Genomic DNA, 9,367 nt, shown 5'->3' on the forward strand with positions numbered 1-9,367 from the left:
TTCTTGGTTGGTCCCCCAAGGGAATGAAGCTGTTCTTAGAACATACTATAAGATGTATGATATATAATATATGAATGAGAATATACATCCCTTGAGCCAAACAGAATTAAACAAGCCCACATGCAGCATGAATAAAATTAGATTTAACATTTCCCTCCTGAGTGATAATACTACTGAACAGCAGAGCCTGAACACTGTTAGAAAAAGGCTACCCATTTAGTTTGCACTCTTTGGGTTACAGATTTCACTTCTTCTGACCATTGCAAAAATATATATTTTCCCTTGAAGCTTTATCACCTTGAGAAGCCACGAAGTCTGGTTACTGAACAGATCAGAAAAAACATCTAGAGAAGACACTCAAAGAAACTTCTGAATGCCTTTGCCTTGAATCTCAAGAGAAAAGCAAATCAGGATCAAAGGTTTTTGCTATCATCTTCATCCTGTCTCCCTCTCTTTTTTATGTAATAGCTTAACAATATTGGGATGTTATTAAAAATATGAATCAATCCCTATTATGAGAATGGTTAAAGTTTAAACCAGTATTCCCAATCCTGGCAGATATCATTTCTGCTGGGGCTCAGACTGAAATTCTCAGAATCACAGACATAAATTAACACCTAGGAAGTTCCAAGTTAGAATGAGGCTACAGGGAGAAATAAATCAGATGCTTTAAGCCTACAGAAGTTTTCTCTTTGTTCAAAGAAAGATTTACTCCACTGAATTTTCCATGTCTTGTTTTAAAATCAGAAAACATGGTAGTAAATTTGTACAATGGAATTTTGTCTATGCACTTTCTTCTTCATCAATTACCCGTGAAATTGTGTAATCCTAATTGTGTAATACTTTGTAATCCTAAAATGTGCATATCAGGCCTGCAGCCATCTTTTCTTTTGGATCTTTGGCCTGCCACACTTTCTATTATTCTATTATGCATTTTTTATTGTGGGAAAATGGGAGGGGGGATTGTAAGGAGTTACATACTATGTAGCCATAACAAAATTCTTTCTAGAAAGCCAAGGTCATCCTTTGTCTCGGCACCTATGCACCTGACCGGAACTGGATGGATGGAACTGCCAGCATGGCAGTGGGAGATTGGACCATGTGAGGGACTTGTAGGTGTGGGGGCAAGATCTTGAATTTTCAGCTAGGTGGAGGGAAACCTGGAAGCTTTCAGATTCGGGTTTTCCCAGATGTACCAACATGGCTCTCTTAATAAATTGGAACTTTGAGCAATATTTTGCCTTGGACTCTGATTTACTTTTGGATGCTATTTGAAACTACATTACAATGTTTAGATTCCTCCCTCCCTCCTTCCTTCCTTCCTTCCTTCCTTCCTTCTTCCATAATGACTGTGGTGAGCCTACAAGTATTAGAAAAATAACTGCAATCTACAAGGCCCAAGTTTAAAACAATAAACCCCCAAACATGCAAACCACATCAATGACCACACTCATCTAACCTCCTAACCCAAATAACCAAATCTTCAGAGCCTGGCAGAATTGGGGCTATTACAGTGGTGGGTTACAACAAGTACGCCTCAGTACAAGCCTATCAGTGCCTGCCGGGAGCACCGGGTACCGTTCCGGTATGGTGCTCACGAAGGCTCACCCGCCCTCCCACCGTCCTTACCTGTATTTGAGCTCTTCAGGGTTTATGCGCACGGAGCATACGGTGCCTGTATGACATTCCACCGAGCAGCTGGAGCATCGCGAAGGCATCACGGAGCATCACAGATGGTAAATATGCATGTGCGCACATACTGCACCCATTCATGTGGTGGACGCTGAGGCCCGTTGCACTGTACTGGTTGCAACGGGATCTGGAACCCACTCCTGAGCCATTAAGATTTTTTTTGGGGGGGGAAGATGCTATGCTCTAGGGCTAGTGCTGCCACAGAAAAGGCATGACTCTTAGGTCCAACAACATAATTCTGTTTAACGGACAATTTATAAACTGTCCATTATATAAACTCAGAACATGGTTTATCTTGAAAGATCAGAAACAATGGGAGAGGGATAGTTCTGTAAACAAGTAGAATGCTAACTATACATCTCTGCATATTAGTTCCGCATTGTGGATACAAAGAGTACCTAATAGATACATAGTTAGTACTCAGTAGGTAATTAAAAGAAACTCCATTTTTTCTCACCAGAGATTTTCTGATTCAAATGTCTAATCTGCAATAAGCTCACCAGATAGTCTTGGACCAATCATACCAATTTTTTTTTCAGTTGAAATCCCATCTCCTGCTTGGCTTTATCTTTTTGAAAAATAAAATGCTGTGTGCACGATGGTGTGTGTACAAATAATTAAAAAGTAATGAATAATTAAAGCATAACTATAGACACGTTTATTCACACAGATGTAAGTGAGCAATGCTGGGTCAGACCTATAGCTTATCTGGTTCAACAGCAAAACAGCAGCAAAACACATGGGAAGGAATATGATTAACTTATAACAGTGTTTCTCAACCTTGGCAACTTGAAGATGTCCGGACTTCAACTCCCAGAATTCCCCAGCCAGCGAATGCTGGGAGTTGAAGTCCGGACATCGTCAAGTTGCCAAGGTTGAGAAACACTGACTTATAAGATACACCAAAAATTTTATAAAACCTGTTTTTAAGCTTAAGTGGTGACACTTTGGGGTTTGGCTAGTCTAAAGAAAAGAAGGATTAGGAGTGACGTGATGGCAGTATTTCAGTTTTTAAGGGGCTACCACAAAGGACTGGGGGGGGGTGTGTCAAATTATTCTCCAAAGAACCAGGAGGCAAGACAAGAAACAATGGTTGGAAACTAACCAAGGAGAGAAGCAACTTGGAATTAAGGAGAAACTTCCTAACAGTGAGGCCAATTAAGCAATGGAACAGCTTGCCCTCGGAAGTTGTGAGTGCTTCATCACTGGATATTTTTAGGAAGAGACTAGATCCGTGATGGCAAACCTATGACATGTGTGCCCAAAGTGTCATGCGGAGCCATGTCTCTTGGCACATGTGGCGTTGCCCATTCCTCTTCCGGGTTTCTGGTGTGCATGAGCACATGACGAACAGCTGGCTTTTGTGTGTGCAGCAGTGCCAGAAACTGGAGCAGCTGATCTTCCGTTCTCTGGCATGAGTATGCGGGCCAGCCAGCTGATTGTCATGCGTGCCAAAAACCGGAAGATTAGCTGGTTGGCACACATGTGTGTGCTGGAAGTTCATTTTCCAGTGCACGCATGCCCCCTGGGCAGCTCCTCTTCCAGGTTGCACCCTGGACGAGCTCACATGGTCCCTTTTTGGCACTCAGTACCAAAAAAAGATTTGCCATCACTGGACTAGACAGTGAAATGGTATAGGTTCTCCTGCTTCAGTAGGGGGTCTGGACTAGAAGACCTATAAGGTCCCTTCCAGCTCTGTTCTGTTCTACTCTACTCTACTCTACTCTACTCTACTCTACTCTACTCTACTCTACTCTACTCTACTCTATTCACTACTAAGCAGGATTGAGTTGGGAAAGCATTGATCTAATGTTGTCAGGGTCTAGAAAATCCTGAAATGACTCCGGAAAAAAAATAATTCAAGTGCAATTTTGTGGGCCAGCTAGTCAAAAGTGCAGCTGCAGCAAACACCACAGTAAAAGCTAACATTCCTCAAACTATAAACTCTAGGCTGTTTAACCATCTAGATGCATCTTTCTGGGCACCTGGCCAAGGAAGGTATTAGAAAAATAATAAGTCAAGTTCATTACTATATTGCTGTATTGGCCAAGAGCCCCCCAGTGCATCATCTGATGGGTTCACCTGGCCCCTGTTAATATTTTAAAGATATTTTTTTTCTCTTTTGAAATCACACAAATTTTCCGCATCTCTAAATGAAAAGGCCAATGCAACACTTTCAAGGCTGACTGAAATCAAGGAGACAGACATGATGGAGCATATGGTAGAAAGTTATTGAAAGAGATAGCAGGTGGGAAAGGTGATGGGAGAAGACAAGACAGAGAAACGGAAGCAGATAAAAGTAGCAGATTGCCCTTGCTGTGATCTGAAAGCTGAGAGAAGTCTGGTCGCAAGGTTGCAGACCCCTTCCAAACTTTAAATTATATTTTTTTAAAAAAAAAATCTGTTTCAAGTTGCTAAGCTAAATAGAGCAGCAGTGACAGAAAAGGAATGTCTGTGATTACATGGGGGGGGGGGGAATGTCCAAATGTGCATAAAATAATGTCTCTGGATATCTGCTTAATTGATTTCAAGTTGGATCTGACTAGAGCTCATCTAAGTGCAGGGATGGGTTCCTGCCAGTTCACACCGGTATGCCAGAACCCGTTCGTGAAATTGAGCGTACGTTTTAGAACCTGTTCGTCCGATGGGACAGTACCGGAACTCTCCTTCCCGCCTGCTCCCCCTCACTTACTCCCCCTGCCTGTCCACACCATGCTTGCCCTGCCCACCGTTCACTGATTGGCTGGCTCACCAATCGCCCCGCCTCTAAGAGCCCTATTTAAACCGCAGCGCGGATGGCCCACTTATCTCTTTGGCTCTCGCGGCATCCTGTGATTGGGTCCTCGCTTCGCTTGCCTTCCTTGCTGCTATTGCTGCCTCCGTCAGGTAAGTAAACTAACTGGTGGGGTGTGTGTGGACCTTACGTGGCACTGCCAACGTTCTAGGCAAGTTCAGGGACCTTGCAATGCCTTTGCAAGGTCCCCGAATTTGCCTAGGATGCATAGCCGCCAGTAAGCACAGAGGCAGGGCTGGGGCTGGGGTGGGAGGGAATGGTATTTTTAATTATTGTTTATAGAGTATGTTTTTTAAATGGTTTTTAGGGATTTTTTATTATTTATAGAATATCTTTTAAAAAATATTTTTAGGGATTTTTTATTTATTTATTTTTTATAGAATATGTTTATTATAAGAAATGTTATTGCTTTTTGCAAATGTTTTATTTGTGATGCAATATGTTGCTTTTAAGTGTGCAGGTTGGTGCATGGTTTATGTGCCTCAAAGTATCTGCTTTTCTATGGGCAGGCCAGGTTGGTGCAAGGCAACTTTGTGAGATTTTTGTGTTTCTGTGTGATACCTGGTTGTTTAGGTGATTGTGCGGTGGTTCTGTGAACTTCCTGGCACTGTCCTTTATAATTTCCCACAATGCCTTGATGGTTTTTATTCCAGTGGCTTTGTCTTTCCTGTCCTTAGGGTTAGGGGAAAAAACTGGTTTCATATGCAGTCTTTTGGGGGGAAATTGTTATTCTTTTGGTGTTTTCCTGGCACTGTCATTGTGTGTGTGTGTGTGTGTGTGTGTGTGTGTGTGTGTGTGTGTGTGTGTATGTGTGTGTAATGTCCCACAGTTATCTACACATTAATAATAAAGTACTAATAATATTTCCTTATACATTTTAATGACCTTTCCTTACATAATTGGTGTTTTCTTTCATACTTTTAGATTTCTAATTTCTGTTTCTGTTAGTTAGAAATTGATAAAACAAATCCCATGTGAAAAAGTATTCGAAGCGTTCTTAATTTTAATTGTCAATTTATTCATTCCTGCACATTCTAATATTTATTCATTTTCATATCTTTGTTTTCCACTGTTGTGCAAATACAATTCCAGCAGCTGTTAATGTGTAAAATTAAATATGGATTATTCCCTTTGAAATATCCAACAAAATATTACTGGTTTTAAATCCAGATCTTGCTTTACCATTGCTTGTAACCAAAACACCACTAACTCTTAAATAGCTACTTAGTCTGTCCTAAGTACTGAATCTAATTCATATATTCTTGTTTTTTGAACTGAGGAATAAATTTCAGAAAAAGAAATCCGTATCGCTTTGTGAATCTACCTATGACATTCATTCTTGATCTAACTTCTTAGATGAAAAGCTATATCTTTCCTATTTGTTGTGTGGGACATCCTTCCTGAAAAGACTGTACATTGTTGGGTGAAAACAGAGGTCCCTTCTGTTAGCTGTAGTGTAGTCCTCAGCTTGCAACCACAATCGAGTCCAATATTGTTTTATTTCTCTTGCAGTTAGTATTATTTAACAGGATGAAGAGGCAACAGAGTATGACCACTAGACAATCATCTTTCCTATGTAATACAATACAATACAATACAATACAATACAATACAATACAATACAATAGCAGAGTTGGAAGGGACCTTGGAGGTCTTCTAGTCCAATCCCCTGCCTAGGCAGGAAACCCTATACCATTTCAGACAAATGGCTATTCATTGTAAGTAGCTGTTTTATTGCTTTGTATGCTGGTTTCATCCTTAATGTGGTAGTGCATGCAATTAAAATCTTCGTTTCTGTATCTCTTTGTGCAGGCCATTCATTGGAGCAAGTTAGTCAGTCGGTGATGTTGAAGACACACAAAAGGACAGTCATCTTCCTTTTCTATTATTTTGTGTGCTGGTTTCAAGTTAATGTAGTGCATGCAATTGAAGAGTTCATTTCTGTGTCTCTTCTTTGTGCAGGCCATTCACTGGAGCAAGTGTGGTCAATGATATAGAAGACTGGCAAGGACAGTCATCTTCCTTCTGTAAGTAGCTCTTTTATTGTTTTGTGTATTTATTTTAAACTTATTTAAGTAGTAACTGCACAAAATAATACATTTCCTTTTTTATATCTTCTTTTAATAGATCATTTATTGGGGCAAAGAATTCAGTGACATGGTGTTGGCCACTCCCACCCTGTCATATGACTGCCAAGCCTCTCCCTCCCTGTCACATGATTGCCAAGCCACTCCTTCCCAGTCATATGACTGCCAAGCCATTCCCTCCCAGTCACATGGCTGACAAGCCACTCCCATCTGATCACATGGCCAGCACGCCACTCCTACAAAACAGGCCACACTTACAGAAGAGGTTCTAAATTTTTTTGAAACCCACCACTGTCTATGTGGGATATGGTGGCTCAGTGGCTAAGATGCTAAGCTTGTTGATGAGAAGGTCAACAGTTCAAAGGTTTGAATCCCTAGCACTACGTAATGGAGTGAGCTCTCACTACTTGTCCCAACTTTTGCCAATCTAGCAGTTTGAAAGCATGTAAAAATGCAAGTAGAAAAATAGGGACCACCTTTGGTTGGAAGGTAACAGCGTTCCATGCGCCTTCGGCATTTAGTCATGCTGACCACATGACTACAGAGACGTTTTCGGACAGCTCTGCCTCTTTGGCTTTGAAAAAGAGATCAGCACTGCCCGCTAGAGTTGGGAATGACTAGCACGCATGTGCAGGGGAACCTTTACCTTTACTCTAGGGCAGCGATGGTGAACCTTTTTTGGCTCTCATGCCATAAGCGGGGGGGAGCACAGGGGGGTCCTGTGCGGGTGTACCACATCCATAATGCAATGCACAACACCTCCCAGTGCGCAGTGCAATGTGCAACCTCCCCTGCCCTCCCGGAGACCCTCCAGAGCCTTCAGGGACCTTCAGGAGGCTTCCCTGAAGGCTCCAGAGGGTTTAAACTAACCCTATGAGTAAACCGGAAGTCCATTCCTGAACTTCCGGTTTGCCCATAGGGCCATTTTTTTGTGCTCTGGAGGCTTCAGGGAAGCTCCTGAAGCCTCCAGAGGGCCTCTGGGGGGCTGTTTTCACCCTCCCCGAGCTCCTATAAAGCCTCTGGAGCCTGGGGAGGGCACACAATGGCTTTAAAAAAGACTGAACTCAGCTGGCTAGCATGCACATGCGCACTGGCCAGCTGAGCTGACAGGGCAACGCCTCACATGCCCTGACAAATGGCTCCGCATGCTACCTGTGGCATGTGTGCCATAGGTTCGCCATCCCGGCCCTAGGGCATATCCAAAAAGACATGCAACTCTAAGCTGCATTAACAGAAATACAGTTACCAAGAATGGATGCAACACTTCCATTATATTCTACATTTTTCAGACTATACCTCAAGTAATGCTCTATTACACCATAAATTAAGATGCATTCATTTAAACTGGAAGAAGGTCAATTAACTTGACTGGCAAACTGGACATTTAATTTTTAATTAAACAGTCAAAACAGAGACAGGGGGAACTGGCTATGATTACCCTGAGAAGAAATAAAAGAGGGGGCCATATGATACATTCAAATATAAACAACAAAATATATCATCTGTCATCCAAGAAACAATGGTGTCAAATTACAGTAAGGCAGATTCTGGTTTATTATTAAAAAGTAGCAAACTAAGCAAATGCAGTTTGGCTCAATAACCAAATACGCATGATGAGTTCTTATCCTTTTTTCACATTCAAATTCTCAATTTATATGGATGTAAAATGTGGTGTTGGTTTGGCACAGTGCTTTCTGTCTTGAATGTGACTGAATATAAATCATCTCTTTCCACCTATATAGTTAAAACCATTCTCTATTCCATATAAACCACTGTCATTTCAAGCTAGTCCCCTGGATTTTAGCAAATTCATGCATATAGACCAGCAAATCTCAAATAATAAAGACAAGATCTAGGAGAACGGCAGAGATAAATGTACCTGAGTAAAATGGAGAGATAGAGAAAATGAAATGAACTTAAATTAGTAACAACATGCCGCTTACCAAGCAAACAATATATAGCAAGGGTGTCAAACTCAAGGCTTAGTTCTGGCCCAGTGGTGGGTTGCAGGCAGTACGCCCCAGTATGAGTGTACCGGAGCCTGCACAGGTTCCAGATATTGTTCCGGTACGGTGCTCTGGAGGGCCCACTAGCCCGCCCGAGCTCCTTTCCGGTCTTTTAAGTCTTCCGCACTTCTGCTCACGGCACATACAGTGCCTGCGCGATGCTCCACTGAGCAACTGGAGCGTCGTGGAGGCTCACGGAAGTGGTAAGACATATGCACATGCTGTGTGCATCCATGTGGGCAACGCCGGGCCCACCGGGCCCGTTCCAACCCTACCAGTTGGAACGAGATCCAGAACCCACAACTGATCTGGCTGACGGGGCTGTCCTAGAAACAATAAAGGACCAGTTGTGTGTGGCTGCATGCAGCCCTCCCAAGGTTCTTTTTCACTGTGAGTGGGTTGTAGGAGGCCATCCCAGCCGAAAATGGAGCTCAGAAGTGCATTTTTGCTGGCAGAATGCTCCAATCATAGGTGCTCCCAATACGAGTAATGTTGAACTGGGTGGAAGGGCCCAGCCAGGGGTGGGATTTGTGGGTTGTCTGAACTGGGCAGATTCTGAACCCATGCAAACTTGCAGTAGCCCACCCTGACTGTGTGATATTTTATAAATGGGCATCCATCCACAACGTGTTCTCAAAATCCCACCAGTCCTAAAGTACAGGAAACCCTAGTCTGTGCATAGAGGGACAGTTTGGTACAGTGGATAAATATGCTTGATTGGAAACTGTGATAGTCAGATCTAATCCCATCACACACAGAACTGTGATGGATGTCTTAGTCCAATCAAC

Source organism: Thamnophis elegans, chromosome 6 (assembly GCF_009769535.1).
Source record: "Thamnophis elegans isolate rThaEle1 chromosome 6, rThaEle1.pri, whole genome shotgun sequence".
NCBI lineage: Eukaryota > Metazoa > Chordata > Lepidosauria > Squamata > Colubridae > Thamnophis > Thamnophis elegans.